The sequence below is a fragment of the Neovison vison genome, chromosome 6 (assembly GCF_020171115.1).
Source record: "Neovison vison isolate M4711 chromosome 6, ASM_NN_V1, whole genome shotgun sequence".
In the NCBI taxonomy this organism is placed as follows: Eukaryota; Metazoa; Chordata; class Mammalia; order Carnivora; family Mustelidae; genus Neogale; species Neogale vison.
In genome coordinates this window covers 111,455,029-111,476,692 of record NC_058096.1, presented here as the reverse complement: position 1 = coordinate 111,476,692, position 21,664 = coordinate 111,455,029, and the positions used below count along the sequence as shown (strand labels likewise).

Here is a 21,664-nt window from a genome sequence, read left to right as displayed (position 1 = left end):
AGGGAATCCGTCAGGTCCTGGGCTCTTGTTTTTTGGGAGGTTTTTGATCACTGATTCAATCTCGTTATTAGATATCGGTCTATTCAGGTTGTCGATTTCTTCCTGGCTCAATGTTGGTAGTTTATATTTTTCCAGGAATGCATCCATTTCATCTAGGTTGCTAAGCTTATTGGCATATAACTGTTCGTAATAACTTCTGATGATTGTTTCTACTTCCTTGGCGCAGAAGATATGAACAGACACTTCTCCAATCAAGACATACAAATGGCGATCAGACACATGAAATTATGCTCATCATCATTAGCCCTCAGGGAGCTTCAAATTAAAACCACATTGAGATATCACCTTACACCAGTTAGAATGGCCAAAATTAACAAAACAGGAAACAACATGTGTTGGAGAGGATGTGGAGAAAGGCGAACCCTCTTCCACTGTTGGTGGGAATGCAAGTTGGTGCAGCCACTTTGGAGAACAGTGTGGAGATTCCTCAAGAAATTAAAAATAGAGCTTCCCTACGACCCTGCAATTGCACTCCTGGGTATTTACCCCAAAGATACAGATGTCGTGAAAAGAAGGGCCATCTGTACCCCAATGTTTATAGCAGCAATGGCCACAGTCGCCAAACTATGGAAAGAACCAAGATGCCCTTCAACGGATGAATGGATAAGGAAGATGTGGTCCATATACACTATGGAGTATTATGCCTCCATCAGAAAGGATGAATACCCAACTTTTGTAGCAACGTGGACGGGACTGGAAGAGATTATGCTGAGTGAAATAAGTCAAGCAGAGAGAATCAATTATCATATGGTTTCACTTATTTGTGGAGCATAACAGATAGCATGGAGGACAAGGGGCGTTAGAGAGGAGTAGGGAATTTGGGTAAATTGGAAGGGGAGGTGAACCATGAGAGACTATGGACTCTGAAAAACAGTCTGAGGGGTTTGAAGTGGCGGGGGGGTGGGAGGTTGGGGTACCAGGTGGTGGGTATTATAGAGGGCACGGCTTGCATGGAGCACTGGGTGTGGTGAAAAAATAATGAATACTGTTTATCTGAAAATAAATAAATTGGAAAAAAATAAATAAATAAATCTAAAAAAAAAATTAAAAGGACATCATCCTATTTGGATTGACTTTAGGATTTCTTTTAAAACTGCTAATAAAGAATATTTTCTTCCTTAAAAAATAAATAAATAAATAAATAAATTAATATAATATCCATGAAGGATATCCTATCTTCCCTTCTTTTTATTTTAACGTAAATTTTACTTAGTTAACATACAATGCAATATTAGTTGCCGGAGTAGTTGTCTTCCCTTCTTATTGAGCTAGGGCCAATCTCTAATACCCAGTACCATCCCTTGTTAATATTATTCATCACTTCTTCTCTTGCATCCCACCCAAAATAAGGAAAGTCAGGCTCCAAATTCCATTAATGTTGGACTGTGAAATTCTGTTAAGAAACAGTAATTTTCCCACCAAAGCCTAGGCAGAGGATAAAATTATTTGAAAATGCTAGAGAATAGTTGAAATCAACTCTTTGTTTGGAAGTGATTAGATGTAGACTCTTCAATGTAGGAGGCAGCTTACTTAATGGTAGTTCAGTATCATACCCAGTATAGATGTCTCTAAGACTGTTACTTTGTTTCACTAATAATGGTATGTATCTAGAGATTTAGATTGCATGGTAAAGAAACTGAGATTAAGCAGTACATTTTTAGATGCTGTGCTGACATATCTGAACAAAGAAAGAGAGATATCATTTAAAAATAACTGATATCTCTAGCTCTATTTTAAATTCATCATGTTCTAGTGGCAATGCCAACTCCTTTTTAAAATAGCACTACTGTTTAATTTATAATTTATTTATAATATCTAATATAGTTTAGATATAATATTATATAACTAATATAATAAACATAGTACAAATATAATAGAAAGACATCTAGGCATTTTTTTAAAAAAGACTACAGAATAGGACAGAGCGTGATCTTAGTTTTTATACAAATAAAATATGGCTATGTATAAAAGAAAGTTTACAAGGATAACCACAAAAATGTTAACATTGGTTTTCTCTAATACTGGGATTATAGATATTTTTCCTTAATTATATTTTCAAATTTTCTACAATAAAAATATTTTAAAGAGGATGAAGTGAAAAAGGAGTATTAGTTCTAGCCAAAACATTTGAAAACTTAATGGTTTTTTAAGCACACACATTTTTAAACTTTATTTTATTTTTTCAGTGCACCAAGATTCATTAAGCACACACATTTTCATCACAGATCTCTTATTCTCCAGCACTCAGTGGCAGAGATAAAATAAATTCTGTTTTTTAACAGAAAATGCATCAAAATTTGGCCCTCAGAGATTTCCCCAAAATTAAAGTCAGAAGAAGGCCAAAAATCATACACAGATAAAGACTATTTTCTGTACACAGATAGCTGGTCTATTAAGCAATGACTTTTGTCTGCCCACTAATACGCAAAGGCTGTATGGAGAAATAAAATCAAAAGAAAGTGAGAGATGGACAAAGATACTGTCTCTTAGGCAAGTTTTATCACAAAGAGTTATGAAATCACTATGTGGACCACAAGTTACGAACCGGTTATGTAAATTCTGTAAGGGAAAAAGGTGGGAGAAACATTTGTCTTAGAGAGATAAGTCAAATACACTTCCAATAAGCAGATCCTCTGAGAACAAAGTCCTTATTTACAAGTGGACTGGACAGAATAATTTGGCAGAAGTTGCAGGTTTCCAGCAAAAGGTCACAGCATGGGATGTGGAGTTGGAGAAGAGGCAGCAGGCCCCTCGTTTGGAAGAGTCTCCTGGGGAAGTGGCAGGGAGGGGCCTATTGAGGGGAACCCTTCCACACCAACCTGACCTTGACATAGGTCAGATTTTAAAACATCAATTTGAAACAAAGCATAAAATACTTTCCTTCATACCCGCTGCATTGTGCCAAACAGACTTAGAAGTCATACTATAACCTATAAAGCTTGAGAAGAGGTCAAGAGAAGATGCCTGGCCAAGGGAATCCATATCCCAAAACACAGCCCTGAATTTCCTTCACACCTGCTAACTCTTCAATGATTCTTTGTGCGTCTCTCTGAAATACATCCTTTCTTTTAGCAGAGATGACTTCACTTATGTGGTATTGAACAGGTTCTTATTTTCTTTTCCTTTTATGCTTTTTATTCTCCCCCAACATTTATAAAACTTTCATTTTTGTTTGTTTTCAGTTGTCAAGCTGCAATCCTGTTTGGGAGCTGGGCCAATCAGTAGGAGTGGCTAAGTTACACAACTTAGCTTCCTCTCCTGGAGCCTGGAAGATGTCTTTGCTTTTGATTTAAGTGCTGCTTTGTGGGGGATGTGTCAAAATCACTGACCCGCAACTCAAAGGCACAAATGTTTGGAGAGTTAATTAAACCAGCTCTTCCACAAGACAATAGACAAGGAATAGTAAAGACATAAATTGATTCATTTCATGCAATCGATTCCTGTATCAGGACAGAGACTGGCACAGTAGAAAAATCTTTGGAGTCAGACAGGTTTGGGCTTCAATCCAGACCCCACAACTTACCAGCTGCCTGAGGTTGGGTAGCAATTTTAAAATCCTTAACTTCCATTTTTTCAAATGTATATAGATTCAATATTTACCTTGCAGGACAGGATAAGAATGAGAGGAATTAATGGCTTAAAGACCTAACAAAGTACCTAAACTATAATAGAGTTTTATTGAAAGATTTCCAGGAAAAGGAAGCTAGAAGTCTAATGATCAACAGAATCTATGTTAGAGACACTTGAACAGTTGGGATCAGAGCATGTAGTTCTAAACTGAAGTAGAGAGCTAAAAGGCCATTTTCAAAGCAGATGAAATACCAAAAATAACAAGATGGAATACATTTGCTTTTATCACCTTCATCCCAATACAAATCAAAACTTGCTAGTCCTTGGTTATAGATTTATAGAGTCACATCTTTAAGAGAACCAGGGATATGAAATCAATAAGAAGAATAAGTTACTAGTTTGTTTGTTTTTTTAATCTTTTTTTTTAAGATTTTATTTATTCACTTGACAGACAGAGATCACAAGTAGGCAGAGAGAGAGGAGGAAGAAGGCTCCCTGCAGAGCAGAGAGCCCAATGCGGGGCTCGATCCCAGGACCCGGGGATCATCACCCGAGCCGAAGGCAGAGGCTTTAACCCACTGAGCCACCCAGGTGCCCCTTGGTTTTGGTATTTAATTCAACAAGCAAGAAACACCAAATGTTGGGAACTTCTTGCCTGGTTTCATTAGGTGTTCCCTCCAAATAGTGAGGGTGGCACTTTGGAGAGGATGCCCTTCCTAGGCATTCATCCTGCCCTCCATCCTGCCCACCTGACCCATTCAAGGACAAGTTGTTCTCCTACCACAACCAACCACAATGTTGTGGTTCATGGCCCCTTTCCACCCTCTGAAGTGACCTAGCCATAACTTCTTGGATCCATTCACATAATGGAAGCTTCCATTGAGAGGATTTAATCATAGAATAAAGGATTTCATCTTTTCAACTGGCTATATAACTACAAAGATGAAACAAAACTAGATCTTCTTGTATGAAGTTGAATAAATATAAATATAAATATCATTACCCCTTCCATTATGGAAGGGGTAATGATTTAAGCATCAATCCTAAATTAGATAGGTTTAAAATTAAAGATATTTATTGTATCAACTATGTGTACACACCCTTAGTGGAATATAATGGAACCATTAGAAATCATATTTTTAAGACAGTTACATGATGGATAAAAATTCATATAATAATGTTAAGTGAAAAAGCAGGTACAATGCTACACATGACCTAGGTTTTATTTTTAAAACCTAAAGTATATTTAAATAAGCACAGGAAAGTCCTAGAAACTAACATACAGAAGCGTTAAAGTGAGCTTCTCTCTAGGAGGGGGAGGTTGTAAAAGATGTCACAGCATAAGCCTGTAGTCAAATATTAATTGACATGAAAAGATATATTATTATGAAACAGAAATGCAGATTAAAATATTATATTAAAAATCACCCACACATGTATTAGAAACACACGCACCAAAATGTTATGAATGATTATCTCTGCATGACTGGCTTATGGTTGATTTTTACTTTCTTCTTTACATTTTTCTAACTTTTCTAAATTTTATTTTTGCATTAGACATACATTATAGTTATGCTCAAGGACCCCCAAAATGTGAAAACTAATGTTTCAAGGATGTTTATCAAATGATGACTCATGTCAGAGTCATGGGGGTGTCGGCACAAAAGGAATTGACTGAAATATAAGAATCAACATCTAAGACCTCAGAAAACAGGTGGAGAAAGAGGCCATCACACAAGAAATCTTATCAAAGGTAGTGGTGACGCAAGGAGCTTAGAAGGGCTCCATCCTAGTCAGAGATCATTCTACCTGTGGGCTATGGAAATACACTTGTTTTTAATGCCCCTCTCGTAGCCCCACCCTACCACCTTAAGATAGCTTTCTCTAGCTATCCAAACTCCCTTGAGACGGATGGATCTTCTCAACAAGATGAAGCATTACCTGCACATAAGCTAAGTGCGCTTCCCTTTGGAGGCACTAGAGATTCCTCTAGGTCAGAAATCAACCTTTGTGCTGCTTTGTATCCTCCCTCACCCCAGTAAGCATCCCCAGCACTCCCAACATAAGGATGCTTGCTAAATGTTTACTAGATACACCACATGGGGTACGGCAGAGAACAGGGTAGAGTAGTGAGGGGAACCCATGGGTAATCAGACTAGCACTACCAACCACAGCCCGTATGGCTTCCATGACAATGATTTGAAGAGATTTTGGTGACTTGACAGTGAGGCAAACAGTGGTAACACAGGCAAAGAAGTCCTGTGCTGAGAGATTTTCATTTATAGGGATTGATACTGATGACCATTTGGAGCCATTTAACATTTCTTATTACATTGTAGGTCATACATAAAAGCAAAAGGAAAAGGAATCTTCCCCTAAATCTACCATGCAGAGAAAATGAAAGTAAATTTTCATGTGTGTCTTTTAAGATTTCCATTTATATCTATAGATAATATCATTTTTTACTTCCAAAATGAAGTTATGCTGTAAATATTGTTTCAAATCTGCCTTTTACACTTCAGATATTGAGGCATATATTGTACATATACTTGCTATGTTGAATATTACACTGGGTGCCAAACACTTGGCTTTAACAGCATTGGCTGATTTCAACATCATAGCCCTGTGGTCCAGGTATTGGAGTTACCCTCATTTTACAGATTAGGACACTGAATCTCAGAAAAGTTGAGGAATTTTCTCAGGGTCACACAGTTAGTGATAAGAGCTCTAAGCTGATCAAAATTCTCTCAAACCTCATGCTCTGTTTTCTGTCAGTGCACTAAACTATTCAGCTAATAAATAATTTCCTACAGTAGCATATTGGGGGCCATAAAGGCTTTGTTATGCCATCATATTTAACTATTTATTTAACTCTATTATATTAACTCTATTAACTCTGCCACTATTTATTTAACTCAACACCTATTGTTTCTTATTCGTGTTGCTGCTTCTTTACCTTGCTTTTTTAATGACTATGCACTGAAGATTCTTGCAGGTAAAATTTTTCAAGATCCTTACATTTTGGGGCACCTGAGTGGCTCAGTGGGTTAAAGCCTCTGCCTTCAGCTTGGGTGATTATCCCAGGGTGCTGGGATCGAGCCCCGAGTCGGGCTCTCTGCTCAGCGGGGAGCCTGCTTCCTCCTCTCTCTCTGCCTGCCTCTCTGCCTACTTGTGATGTCTGTCAAATAAATAAATCTTTAAAAAAAAATCATTACATTTTTCCTTTGTATAAATTGCAGAAATGGAAATGCTGGGTCAAAGAGTTTGTAGATTTCAGGTGTTTGATAGATATGGCCACGTTGCCCCTCCCAGAAATGTTGTAAAATTTAAGTCTCTGTTGAATCTGAAGACAATTTATATGTGAAATCTAAGAAAGAGAGAGAGAAAGAAAGAAATCAACCAACCAATCAATCTAAAGCAAAAACAAAAAAAATAAGCTCATAGATAGAGATTGGTAGCTGCCAGAGGTAGAGATTGGCAGATGGGCAAAATGGTGGAAGGGATCAAAAGGTAAAGATTTCCAGTTATAAAATAAATAAGTCTTGGGATGTAATATACAGCATGGTGACTACAATTAATAATATTGTGTTGCATATTTGAAAGGTGCTGAGAGGGTAGATCTTAAAAGTTCTCATCACAAGGAAAGAAGGACTCTTGTAATGATGTACATTACATCATTGATGTAACGTAATGGACATTAACTAGAGGCATTATGGTGATCATTTCACAATATATGCAAGTACCGATTCATTACACTGTAACCTGAAGCTAATATAATGCTACATGTCAATTATAGTTCAATAAAAAATTTAAAAATATATATAGTCAATTTTCCTGCATGTCAGGAGAGAATTTTGTAATCTTAAAAAATACATGTTTTGCAATTAATGGTTTAAATGAGTCCAGTATTTGCTTTATCTTGCAATGCTTTTTTTTTAAATTATGAGTTTGCAGTCAAATGCTCTACCACTGAGCTATACCCCCTAAATTATGAGTTTGAAAGGTTGGGGGGATGTGTGTGTTTGGACTTTTATTAGTTTCATTGTTTGATCTTACTGATCCACAAGAATTCTTCATTTTACTAAATGCATAAACAAACAAATGTTCATAATGTCAACAGCTCTTAATGATTATAGTAACACTACTAAAAGTTACAGGTGTGTGTAGTGATGGTATAAAATTTTCAGTAAAGGCTTATCAGTTATACAGGCTTAGGTATGTCTGACTAAAGGGCACATGAACCACACCAGTTGGCTTCTAAAGTTCTAAGTTTGACTTGCCTAACTTACTAACTGCATATAAGAATATCTTGAACTTGGGTACTCTACTTTTTTTTCCTGTGTGATATAAATTAGTCTTCACGGTGCAACTCTACATGGTACAAAATACTTCATTTTAATTTATCAATTCAAACATATTTTGGGGAACCATTTCTGTGCCAACCATGGTGCTGGGGAAGACAGACAAATGGAGAGTAGAAGAAAACTTACAAATAAAATTTCTGCCCTTAAGGAGTAAATTGTCTATAAAAGAATCAGATCTGCCAAAAGATAATTATAAGATGGCTGGATAAAGATCTAGATAGGCATCTGCTCAAAGTGCAAAGAAGAATTCTAGGGGCAGTGCAGAGTCATGCTGAGCTGTCTGAAGCTATATGGATCTAAGAGTTCTTATACAAAGCAAAACACCAAACAGACATGTGCTTTTCTGGGCTGGGTCAAATAATATAGGTTTCAATGTATCCCTGATTACAGAGTAGTAATATCACAGTTGGAACCCATGTAGGGTTGAAGACCCAGAAACTTGTGGTTGGAGCTCCATGTAAACAGGAAGAGCTTTAATCATGTATGACCTTCAAGTAGAAAGAAAGCAGCAGACACCATTAAGGATGTATTATATATCGAATTCTCAAAAAAAAAAAAAAAAAAAAGAAAGAAAGAAAAAAAGGAAAAAGACAAGAAATTGCATTCTTGTGATCCAGCATGGAAATGGTTCAACACGAAACCCTGTGTTGACCATCCTTGGAAGATTCTTTCTAAATATGACAAGCTTGCTCTGATGCAGATGCTGAGTTCCCTCCCAAGGCCCCAGACATCCCGCATCTGGTTAAATCACACCTACAGTTCAGGATGCACTGCTGTGAAGTCCAGATTCCCTGGGATGTATGAAAGGGGCTTAAACAATGACAAAGTCAAAGCTTCATAAAGCTTTATAGAGCATTCTAAGGCTCCGATATTATCTGTGTAGTATGAGGCTGTGGTAGAGAAAAGAACAATGAATTTGACTTTCAGAGCCCAGATTTGAGTCCCATCTCTTATTAGATTGCTGTGAGGTTTGGGACAGATGACTTCAACCCCCTGAGCCTTATTTTCCTTCCCTGAAAAAAGGTAAGATGATTACCTTTACCAAGACTGCTTCACAGAGGTAGAAAAAAGAAAATACTTTATGTGTATCAGTTAGTTTATAAGCTCTCTAAAAGTATTTTTTGATCATTGCCTCCCACCTTAAGGGGGAAAAAATGTCTCCTTCTTTCCCCCTCCACTTTGTGTCCATTTTCTCTGGGTCCGTCTACAAATGAGCTCCTTGGAAAGAACATCTGTATTCATCAGCTCCAATTCCTCTTATTCCATTCTCTCCAGAACCCACCCAGCCATACTGCTTTCTGTGTATTCGGATCTCTGACCTCCTCTCCCTTCACCTCTCAGTAGCATCTGTGCCATCTGGCCTCCTTCTTCTCCTCAGAAATCTTCTGCACTTGGATCTCAGAGAGCATGGCACTCACCTAGTGTGGGCCACCACTCCGGCTGCTGCTTCTCCATCTTTTGTCTTGGTTCCCATGGAACCAGAGAGAAGTAGTGGGTGGTGGGAGTAAAAGGAGTAGTCTGCTCCAGGTACAGATTGTAAAGGGACACACTGTCTATAGAAAATATAAATGAAAAATACTCTTCATTATTACCATGTGCTGAGGATTCTGAACAATTTCAGTGAAGATCTCTCTACTATTGTAGAACTGCACCCACCATGTCCCTTTCCCTTTGGTACACTGTTGACTGGGTTCTTCTCACCTTCCTAACCCAAAGTCTTGCAGTATCCAGGTCAGCCCTTCAATCTCTCACTTACTTTGTTTCTTTCTTTCCTCTTCTTCTTCCTTTTTTTTTTTTTGTGTGTGTGTGTATATACAAACTCCTTTGATAATCTTATTTAATTTCATTGATGTAAATATCATGTATATATTGGTGACTTTTTGTCTTCAGTTCAGATATCCACATGGAATCTCAAATTTGTATATAAACTCACTAATCCACATCTCCAACTTAACCTGTCTAAAAGTGATCTAGTGTTCCTTCAAAACTTGTCCCTGCCACGGTCTTCTCCATCTCAGACAGAAGGCAGTAGTAGTACTGGTACTGGTAGAAAGCTTTCTACCAGTTGCTCATCAAAAGCCTTGGAGCCATCCTTGGCTCCTTCCTGTCCCATTATTCACCATTCAATCCATCTCAGCCATAAGATGCAAACACATGTCCTCATCTCTGCCACTACCAACTTGTCTAAGCTTCCTCATCACTTATCCAGATTATAGCAGTAACTCCTTTATGAACCCCCTGTTTCTGCCTGGCTTCTCCCTACCCCACCCTCGTCTATTCTCAACACACAGACCAAGGACTTCCTTTGAAAGGTAAGTTAGACCATGTCATTCCTCTGTCCAAAAATCTGCAAATGGCTCTCATTTTACTCAGAGTGAAAGTCAAAGTCCTTATTGTGTCTTACAGGGCTTGCATTTTGCTGTCCCCTTCCTCACCCTGCCATCGTCCTTCTAGCTTTATTTCTAAGGATTTTTTCTGCTCAGTCTACTCTCTGCAATATACTTTAAAGGGACAGGCAGATATGCTTCTGTTTGGGGACCTTTACCCTTGCTACTCTAGATGTGTGGACCACAATTTGCCCAGTTATTTACATGACACATTCCCTTGTATCATTAGGATCTTTACTCAAATAACAACTTATTTCTCCTCAAGCACCCTCTCCAAAATCTCAACTCTCCAAGACTTCCTGTATCTTTCCCTATTTTTTCTCTATATCTCACATATTGTATATTTTACTGATTGATTTGTTTATTTTCCATCTGTCTCATGAGACATGGAAGCTACTTGGGGGCAGAGATTATTTCTTTTTGTTCATTGTAGAGGTTTTCCCAAACCCTAGAATCCATATTCAATAAATAGTTTTGAAAGAATGAAACTTGAAGTGATGTTTGTATTGAACAGATATTCAATGGATACCTTTAAATGAATCTCTGTGCCACATTACCTGTGTACTTCCCTTCAAGCACAGGCCTTTGAGATGTGGGTACAATGCTGATCCAATCTCACAGACAAACATGTGCATGAAAATTAGAATAGTTTGGTCAATTACACAAATACCTTGTGGTATGTGTGGAAACATTGTTCTGGTGACTGGTGGAGTCCTTCACAAGACCAGAACCTTCCCTTCAGACCATCAGGAATGCTATAAACCACAGTGAAGTCTTCAAATATTTGCGGAGTTCTCCAGCAATGTTTTAAGGAAAGTGATTGCTTTCCAGACCAAAGGGAAAAGCTTATCAGCTAAAAATAACACTCTATATCTCACAAGAACTTATGCACATCACTTTTACAACTTTCAGATAACCCAGAAGAATAAACTTGCTCTAAAAAAAAAAAAAATCAAAAAATCTTTACCTTTTCCCCCCTGAGTATTCCTTATAAGTTCTCAACATATTTTAAAAAATATTTTAATCCATCTTTGTAATTCTTCTGTATATTACCACTTTGCCTCGGTCCCTAAGCAGCTGATACTGTCTACCATGTTTAGAAGTGTTCGGTTCTGTTTTTTGCCTCTTAGTTTTTTTCGAAAAACCTAAAGCTAAGCTAAGTGGTACCTACACGGATGTTCTGTCACTGCCAAGGTATGGACTTGGGTAGCCATGAACTTGGATTAAATGTCTGGTCAATAGTTTTAATGTTCCTTGAATCCACCACGTTATGCCTCTTCTGAAGCCCTTAGCTTGTCACTCAGCACCCAAGATCTGGTACAGACCTACCTTTCTAGCTTCAATCTCCCTCCATCCCACTGGCCCTATATGTACCCACAATGAATACTCTATCTCTCAAGTACACTTCAGATAGCACTGAATGTGTTTATTTAAATTCTTCTTTTGCTGGAAACTCTTCCTACCTCTATCTGTCCAAAGTGTTTCTTCCTTACAGCCATCCTGGTGACAACCTACATAGTTTCCATGAGTATCTCTTTACTCAGAAAAACCAACAACATTGGCTTTCTTCTTCTTGTAGCATTTATTATTTTTTATCCTGTATTGTGGTTATTTGTGTAAGCCCCTTTGGGGAAGCGTCTTTGCTCTTTATCCCTAAATCCCTCAGCTTAGGATGATGCACAATATAAGTGATTAAGAAATGATTATTTTATTAGTGAATGGATTACAGAAAATGTATTATTGGGTTAGTGTCCAGAATTTCAGCAATTTGTTCTGTATTCTTTGGGAATGTGGAGCATTGTGTTGTATTCTATGTGCTATCACACATCATAATTTCTTTTCTTATTTTTGTGACATTGCTCTATTGAGTTAAGAGTATTACCCTGTGCTTTTCATTTTTTCTCTTGTGGGCATCCAGAGATTGTGCTGCAACCGTGTCAGTAGCTGAATACTTAAGCTTCCTAGTCACTGAGCTTTGACATTTGGTTTAATATCTTGGGTTGGTATCAGGACCAATGGCATGTTCTGCTAAGTCATCATTTCTCTTCCTACCTCGCAAATAATAAGAGGTTAGGACTAAAGAATTAATTTCACCTCCTCCCGGGTGAAATTGATCTGTGGTCTAGCCTATCATTGTGTGGAACTAGGTTTTCCCTGATACACAGAATGATTTGAGCCCATGACAGATTAGAAGAGACCAGCACTGACAAATGAAAATACATGGTAGCCAAAATCAGGTCCCACAGACATGTGAATTATTGAGGAATACATGCTCTGTCTACAAGAAGCACATGCTGCCCAGACCCAGCTGATATGTTTTCCAAGTGGGTATTTGTACCCACTATAACCAGATCTTCCAATCTTCCTTAAAAATGATATATCTGAACTTTTACAAGAAATTCCCTGGATGTTAGATACTTGCAACAGGTTCAGTTTGGTTTACCACTGCACCACAAACAAAACAAATCTGAATGCTGGACTCACCTGTGACCACTGGTCTGGAGCCCCTGGATTAAAGGAACTCTAGACCTCAACCCTCCCATTGAACTTTATAATTCTGAATTCAAGATCAATCAGCATGACAACCAGTTAAACTGGGTGACACCTCTCATATCTAAAAGATACAAAGATCTAGATGGGATGAACAAAATGAAGATGCTGCCACTCCTTGCACATCTCCCAACCCTATATGTAAAAAGCAGTTCTGGAATTTGGCTGAAACAAATATTGGGCAAGAACCAAGCTAATAAGGAAAGAGTCTTCTCTAGAAAACTCCCCCACTCTCTTTAGGGTATAATATTTCCATCAAGTGCTAAGAAAAGGCCAAAGTTCTGTATCATGTTTCATTGAAAGGAATCTTAAAGGACATCTGGGTCTAATCCCCCTAATGACACAGCTCCTCCTTCTGCTGAGGGATCCCGGCACTATTCACTATGCATCATGGGCAGTGAAAGAGGAGAAATGTGTGTTTGACTGACAGCTTTAATAACTGCTGGCCTTGTGGGCTTGTGCACATCATGTCATCTTTCTGGGCTTCAGTTTCTCCATTTTGAATGCGGTAGTTGATTAAGTGACTTCTTCCAGATGCTTACAGCCGGGCACTAAGAATATACAGAAGTCTGCCAAAGATGGTGTAGCATGGCAACCCACTGTGTTGTGGTGGGCTCATGAGGATGAATATTAGCACTGTCATAACAAACTCAAACACATGCACACACACACACACACACACACTTGCACAAAATATTTCCTTCCACAACTAAGAATGATACAACCTTTTGAGCATGAAGGGAAAATGATAGCTAAAATTAGCATCTTAAAAAATAAACTACATAATCACTGAAGATGAGATTTTCTTAAAACTATAGAACAATGAGATATAATGATAGCTGTCATAAGAGAGGAAATTGCAGGAGTCAATTTGAAAAGGATTTGGGGGTGTTCCCTCCCCCCTCATTGAGATCTGTTTTCCACATACCACAGGAAGATGGAAAAGCTAAATATTTCCCCAGGGCTTTTGTGAGCTGTGCCTCATAAGGCTCCTGCTGACATTAGGAGAGTGTCATCCAGCCCCAGATGCAAGCCTTCTCATACAGAGAGTGAGAACATATTTCGGGCTCCACGGAGCCATTTTCCCACATTTGCATATCACTTTTTGGTTTGCAAGGCCTCTTTATATACATATTCTCATTTATTCTCTAGAAGCAGCCTTATCTGATGGAGCCTATATAGCATTATAAGATCTGTCTTGGATGAGCTCAAAAATATCCCTCCCAACCTGCCTGTAAGGAAATAACACCTTTTGTTTCTCATTGGACAGTGCAGGAAGCCTTTTCACTTTTCGTGGCTTTTTGAGATAAAGTATGACCTACTGGGTCATACAGAAGAGGAAGAGAGGGACACCTGGGTGGCTCAGTGGGTTAAAGCCTCTGCCTTCGACTTAGATCATGATCCCAGCGTCCTGGGATCGAGCCTGGTGTAGGACTCTCTGCTCAGTGGGGAGCTTGCTTCCCCCCCACCCCTGCCTGCCTCTCTGCCTGCTTGTGATCTCTGTCTGTCAAATAAATAAAATCTTTAAAAAAATAAAAAAGAGGAAGAGAGAAGGAGGAATCAAATCTAATCTTGGCCTTAGCCTGCTGATCTTCCTGGAACAAATCACTTCCAATCACCAAGCCTCTGTTCACTAAGCCATTGAATGGAGAAAATTATACCTATCCTACTGCTTTTATAAGGCAGTTGAGATCAAAATCAATATATAGATAAGTATGTCAAGTAATTTTATAGGCTGAAGAATGCTGGTCTACAAACCTCATCAATCCTGGGCAGTAAGGATGAAGGGAGGACTTTCCTATGGGTGAAGTGAGCTACAAGCCTAGACAAACAGCCTGTCCGTGATGGAAGTGACCAGAAAGCCAGGCGAGGGGCTAGGAGCAATTGACACAGAGAGAGAAATCCCATTTCCTTGCAGAACCCGGCACAAGCCAGCTGGTCTTACCTGACAAGGCTGTGGCTGACCCTCAAGGCTCTTCTTTCTCTTCTTTGATGAGGGGGGACAGAGCACAGAGAGTGGTTGGCTCAGATGAAGCCCAACACAAGGGTGCCCTTGGGTTGTCACCCCCTGAGTCTCAACCCTGCCTCACCAAGTGGACTGCAAGTTAGGAGCCCGGTCTCAAACAAAGGGTCCGATGAAAGGATTGAGGATGTTTACAGGGTGGAACTCCACCTGTCAGGGACAGGTTTGTGGGTGGGGCCTTTCTCGTTCTAGTGACACACCTCTCTCTCTCGTCCTCTGCTTCAAGAAGACCTGGATTTTCCTGCCAACTTCCTCTCTGACTGAAATCTTCTCAAGAGGTGAGCAGGGGCAGCCTCCTGTCCCTTCCTCCATGTCATCTGCGGGCTCCCAATTAGCTACAAGGAAGCTTAAGCCTGAAGCTTTCGTTCTATTGTTAATCTTCTCCTCCGAGGACTTGATTTATTGGCTAGCTGGGATCCCGAGCATCATTTCCACTTTCCATCAGAGATATAGAAGACATGCAGAGCAGTCTGTCTCCATGAGAAGACAGACACACGTGCAACACCACCTCTGGTCAGTATTTCTTCTGGGGTATTTGCCATATGGCATGGTTTTCCGTTCAAGTATATGTCCCTGTCATTAGACTGTGAACCCCTGGAGGGAGGTGACCACATCATATTCTCCCATACATTCCCCACCATGTCCAGCATGTAGCAAGGACCAAATAAATACATACTGAATGAATGATGATAAAGAATATCTGTTTATTGAGTCCTAATCTGCCACGGAATGGCTTTGTAACCAATGGGAGAGAACCACCGGCCCCTGAGCTGATATTTTTGGTCACCTGTAAACTGGAGATATCATTCCACCTTCAGAGATGTTGCATTTGAAAGGATAAGCATAGGAAGTGAACCTAGGATAAGAGTTGACACAGTAACCACTGCTAGAAAATATAATTCCATCATAATTAATTGATCTTGAAACCCAAATAAGACTTTCCTACATAGAGAGTCAGTGTATGAAGTATGAGCAGTAAAAAGACATCCCATGTCTGCCAGTGTTTTTACATGCCTCCATAATGTCTAGGACATAATCAATGAGTAGTTAAGTGAGTTATTCAATGTGTAATTAACTGAGCAACCCCCTTGGCCATTCTCAGTTCTCAGTGTAGACAAGGATAGAAAAATGAACTAGACACCGTGTCTGGCATGAAGACTCCAGAAAATAAAATATATAGAAAGTGATGAGCACCTGAGCACCACAGATAGCATCAGAACCACTGCTGAGGGAAACCCTGAGGAGGGAGAATTCCAGGAAGGCCTCAAGAGAGAGGAGACAGCCTTAGCTCTGGGCTGGTAGGAAGAGTTGGCATTTGACAAGAAAAGACGATGCAGTCAATGTGAGATGGACTGTCCCCTCATGTAACTGATTTAAGCCTTCCGTACTACCGACCCCAGGATGAAAAGAGGGCTTCACATAAGCAGTATCAAGGTCACTCCACTTCTACACCACAGAACTACAGGGCCATGAGACATGATTTCAAGACAAATATTGTTTCCACTCAGCCATGGTGTCTTTCTGGTACTTAGCCAGGGGCGGAGGGGAAAGTGGCTGAGAGGTGCAGGATCCCAGCCTGGGACCAAGTCATGCATCGCTGTTTGTAGCACGTTGTTTTAAAGGGCCAGAGATTCTGAAAAGACGTCTATGTCCACAGGGCAGCTGAGGATCACCAGGCTTCCACTGGCCGTGAGATGCTTCTCCCAGCCCGCGCTGTGCTCCAGCCACCCTGCAGCCTGCAGTAATGGGGGCGGCGACTCTATGGCCGGGGAGGAGGGCACCGCCTTTGAAGATTGTCCCGTAAAAATCCTAGGTTCTGGACCCTCTTTGCTACTCCCTGGAACTAACTGGCAAGTAGCTATGTTCTTCCCTGGCCTCAGGTGGCTCTTCCGTGCAGTGGGAATTCTAACACAGACCCCACGCACCTGCCCAGGCTGGCGAGGGAGAGCATGAGATCCTGGAGGTGAGATGAGCTTTGTTTTTTTTAAGATTTTATTTATTTATTTGAGAGAGAGACAGTGAGAGAGAGCATGAGAGGCGAGAAGGTCAGAGGGAGAAGCAGACTCCCCATGGAGCTGAGAGCCTGATGCGGGACTCGATCCCGGGACTCCGGGACCGTGACCTGAGCCGAAGGCAGTTGCTTAACCAACTGAGCCACCCAGGCGCCCGAGATGAGCTTTGTTAATGCTAAGTCCTGCTGTGAACGTGCAGCACCGTCACGATGGGACATATGATGACATGCGGGATTCATCTCTCCTCTGCTGGCTTCAGGGATAGCGAGGGCTGTGTCCTGGTGGCTGACGAATTCCACCACCAAGGAACCGAGAATCACAGAACCATTTTACCAGAGAAGCACTTAGGCATCATTTCTTTTGGTACCTGGTCCCTTCTCTCTCTTCTGTGATGGCCTTTACAGTTCTCTCTTTACTTTACTTTACTTTAATCCTGCTGTCACTGGCAGAAAATGTAAGCTGTTGCTTATTTGGGTCAGGAAACATGGGTTTATTAGATCTCCCCTCCAGCCATTTTGCAGGGGAGAGAGGGTGATTCTGATAACCCCTAGCTGCCCTCTCCCTGACTTCGGCAGGGTGCCTCCCTTACAGCCACGCCCGGGCCAGCAGATGGGTGGGAGAAAGGACAGGTCCGCACGGATCCTCACCAGGTCTGAGCCAGAACCCAGGGCTTCCCCCTCATGCCAAGAAGGACTGATACACAGGCATACCCCCGGGGGGCAAATGGGTTGTGTCTGTAGCAATCCCACATCCCTGCTCCCCAGCCCTGCCTCCTCCCTAGGAGTCTTTTCGTAAAGAGGAGCATGGGGATGATATGCAGACACTGAAAGGCCCTGCTGTCAGAGCCAACGGGAATCTGCAGGCAGGTTACCCGTCGAGGAAGGTAGGCAAAATGAATTTCCCTTTCTCCTGAGTTCCACAGCACACAGCACACAGCAGGCTTCACTGGCATCAGTCTCCACCGTGGTTAGTCTTCTCCCCTGATCTTTATCTGTCTGCTCTCTTTACAAGGAAGGAGCCTTGTCTAAAACATTGCTTTTGGGACCTAGTACAGGACAAAGGCAATAGGGGTGCTCAAGAGATGTCGGACAGAGGGAAGGATGGATGGGCAGACTGATAGATGGACAGACAGATAGAAGGACAGACGGACAGACGAACGCACAGGTGTGTGAACTACTGAACTACTCTGCTCCCCTGGCCCAAAAAGGCCCAGCACCGGAGAAACAACAAGCAGGAGGAGAAGCACGACGTTCCCCTGTGATTTTGACAGGGACTAAATTCAGCCCAAAGCATCTTTCTTCCTCTCTCTATTTACTCTGGACAATCTGTCCCTTATCAGATGAGCTCAAGGCTGGTTGGAAATATGCGTATTTTATTTGACAATATCTTCTTCTTCCAGTTTTGTTTTGCCGCAGAGACATTTGTCTGTTTTGCTGTATGTTGTGTATCAGATAGGACTCAGACAAACTGCTCTGGCTTTCTCAACTGTTTTGTTTTCTCCGTTCAGTTATCATTGATCACATTTCCCTTCCTGCCTCTCACTCTCGTTCCCAAATTCCAATTTCACCCACAGTGAGAGAGAACAATTCCACGGATACCCAGCTCTATCAAGGGCTACAGAGGGCAACAACGTTACAAGGCCAGAGAACCGGTCCCCAGGCACCAGCAAGGAGCGGCACCAGCAAGGAGCAGCACCACCTTCCATGGATCACCTTTCCTAGCTTCTCCCGCTTCTTCGCAAAATAAAGTCTGCTCTTGACTGCCGTGGCATCTGCGTGGGAAAGCTTGAAAGTCTCTGGCCACCAAGCCGCACTAAGGCTTGTGCCATTTTTCACATTCACTGCAACTGGGAAAAGATTTCTCATCTTTAGCTTTGGTTCAAGGCAATGGTCTGGTGTCTGTTGGACTAATGAAGTCCCCCCACTAACTCTCGCCTCCAGATCCCCATCTTACTCCCTGATCCAACCCACCCAGGGTGGCTTCCTGGGCAAGGATCCCACACAGGAGCCCAGAGCCCTGTAGATAGAAAGCCCCATGCTGGGTTGTGTTCAGCTGTCACTGTGTTAAAATTCGTAATTTTTGGACGAGGGGTCTGCGTTTTCATTTTGCACTGAGGCTTGCAAACAGTGTGGCCAATCTTACAAACCCGGTCCCCTAAAGCAATATAGAAGGAAAACATCAGAAGAAGAGAACAACGGACTAGCCTTACCAGCCACTGATGGAGGCAGGAAGGGCTCCCCACATGGCAGAGCCTGGCCGTGGAACACCCGTCACTGTAAATAGTTAACCAAAGAGAAGACAAGGTGGGAGAACATGAAACTTGCCGCAGGCCCCACCCCTATCAAGCTTCCCCATCTGGGGTGGATTGGGGGCCTGACTCATGCCCAAGGTGTGGCTCCCATTCCCGTCAGCACACTGAGCTCCTCCCTGCTCGTGGAGCTCAGGAGGAAGTGTGGGTTGCCCTGGAGTGAACGTGAAAACCATCTAGTCACCACCTGACCTCACAGAGCTAGACAGGGTTCCAGAGCAGTTGTCACAGGCCACCCTTCATCAGGGAAACAATCCGCTCCAGGTTCGAGAACAGACTGATCCACATATACACTGGGAGTCCATTTCCTGTGCTGCTCTCAGCATTAATTCCCTTTTGACTGACTTCTCTTTTCTATCTGTTTGGGATCCACATCCACCCTACTTGTCTGTCGCACCAGTAACATAATCCCACCCCAGGTACAGCGACCAGCAGGTTCCACTGCTTAACATAGAGATGTCAGATTAAATGGAGGATGAGCCTGGTCTTTTAAATCTGCAGTACAATAAAACTATTACCACTGGCTCTTCTCTCCTACCCAAAGTTCTTCTCATAGCCCAAGTCAGATCATATGTCTCAGTAAAGACGAAATCAAAGAAGGCAGGCAAAACTTCACCAAACTTAAACATGTAAATAAAGAGCCTATCATAAACAACATGCAAGTAAGACAAGGTTTTGAAACACGGAGACTCCAGCCCCAAGGGCACCTGGGGGGGCTCAGTTGGTTAAGCCTCTGCCTTTGCCTCAGGTCATGGTCCCAGGTTCCTTGGATCAAGTCCCACGTCAGGCTCCCTGCTCAGTGGAGAGCCTACTTCTCCCTCTGCCCCCTTCTATAGCACTCACGCTCTCTCTATCTCCCTCTCTCTCTCTCAAATAAATAAAGTATATTTTAAAAAAGAAGAAGAAGAAACATCGAGACTCCAAGGGAAGCCTGAAGGGCACTAAAGCCTGAAGGGCACTAGTTAAGATGAAAGGAATGACACACCTGTGTATGTACGGAGAGTCACTGCTGAGGGCTGGCTCACTAACGTTCTGGTTGTACTTGGGCAAGCATACACTTTGGAAAGTTTCCCTGTCCGGACTTAGGCTTCCTGACCAACAGCACAAGGAGGGTTGGACATGCTCAGAGTGAAGGTCATTCCAGGGCTGGCCTTCGCTGCTTCTAAGAACCAAAAGGCTAATGGGGGGCCTGCGTGTCTCAGTGGGCTAAGGCCTCTGCCTTTGACTCAGGTCATGATCCCAGGGTCCTGGGATCGAGCCCCACATCGGGCTCTCTGCTCAGTGGGGAGCCTGCTTCCCCCCCTCTCTCTCTGCCTGTCTCTCTGCCTACTAGTGATCTCTGTCAAATAAATAAATAAAATCTTTAAAAAAAAAAAAAAAAAAGAACCAGAATGCTATCATCTTTATTTCAGTGTCATGACTTAAGAACTGATTCCCAGAGTAAAATTATTGAGTGCTGACCACAGGAGGGGACCCAGAGAGGAAGCTGCTAGAGAATTCTTCTGAAGCTAGGGTTACAACCCAGGTGATGGAGGTACATCAGGGTGGTGTACCCCTGTATCCCAGGAGGGGCCCTGGGGCCATGGGTCCTCACTGCCCAGTGATGTGATTTAGACCAAGCCCTGCCCCCATGCACCGTTGCTAGAACAGTCCCCCTGCTCTGATGGGATGCGTGAGAATGAGGCGGATGGTGAGCTGGAGACAAAGACCATACTTACTGAGGGTCTGGAAATCTAGGCCAGGAAGCTTATACTTTATTTTTATCATTATTATGTGTTGGGGACTCTGTTGAGGGATTCTGTCTTGACATTTGATGCGCTCCTGTGGGCCATGACCAGATTGCAAGCAGACAGCCTCAGATGTTGCCCAGATCACATGGGGAAGGACCTATTCTAGTTCCTGTCCTGGCCACACTCCCACAACACAAGGAATTTTGCACAGAGGGAATGTTCTGTGACCACCTGAACCAAAGCCAGCCCCACAGTTTGGGTTTCATGACTCCAATCTAAGCGTGGACCTTTAGGCCATGGCGTCCTTTAGTGCAAGACCCAGAAAGGACAACCCTAAAGACAGCAAGCATTTGATGTGCAAGCAGTTCTGGGACTACCTGCCTGAGAATCTCCTGTGAAAAGTGTATATTCTCAGGCTTCATTCTTGATTTACTGGATTAGCACCCCTGGGGTGAGCCCAGGAATCCCCACGTTAAGATGTCCTGCAGCGTGGCTGGTGTGCGCCTAAGAGTTTGAGACGAGAGCACGGCACTTTCTCAGTCTCCCAACAGAGAGCTTCAACCTGGAGCAGGCTGCACGGAAACCCAGGACGGGAGCTCATGGGGTGAGGCAGTCTCCGCCTCACAGAAGCAGTGGCAGAACCTGTGTGGCCAGAGCACT

The 21,664-nt window shown here is 42.1% G+C and overlaps 1 protein-coding gene across 2 annotated transcripts in view; it reads right to left on the bottom strand.

Annotated features, from left to right (window-relative positions):
* TPRG1 (tumor protein p63 regulated 1) overlaps nucleotides 1-15,067 on the bottom strand; it is a 148,209-nt gene extending 133,142 nt beyond the window's left edge. The window contains exon 1 of one of the 2 annotated variants that reach the window (XM_044251983.1): nucleotides 14,877-15,067. The gene's annotated coding sequence lies outside the window, so the exon portion shown is untranslated. Of the gene's footprint in view, nucleotides 1-9,412; nucleotides 9,519-14,876 lie in introns of those variants that run through there. The other variant, XM_044251984.1, reaches the window with a different exon arrangement.
* Nucleotides 15,068-21,664: the final 6,597 nt, after the last annotated feature.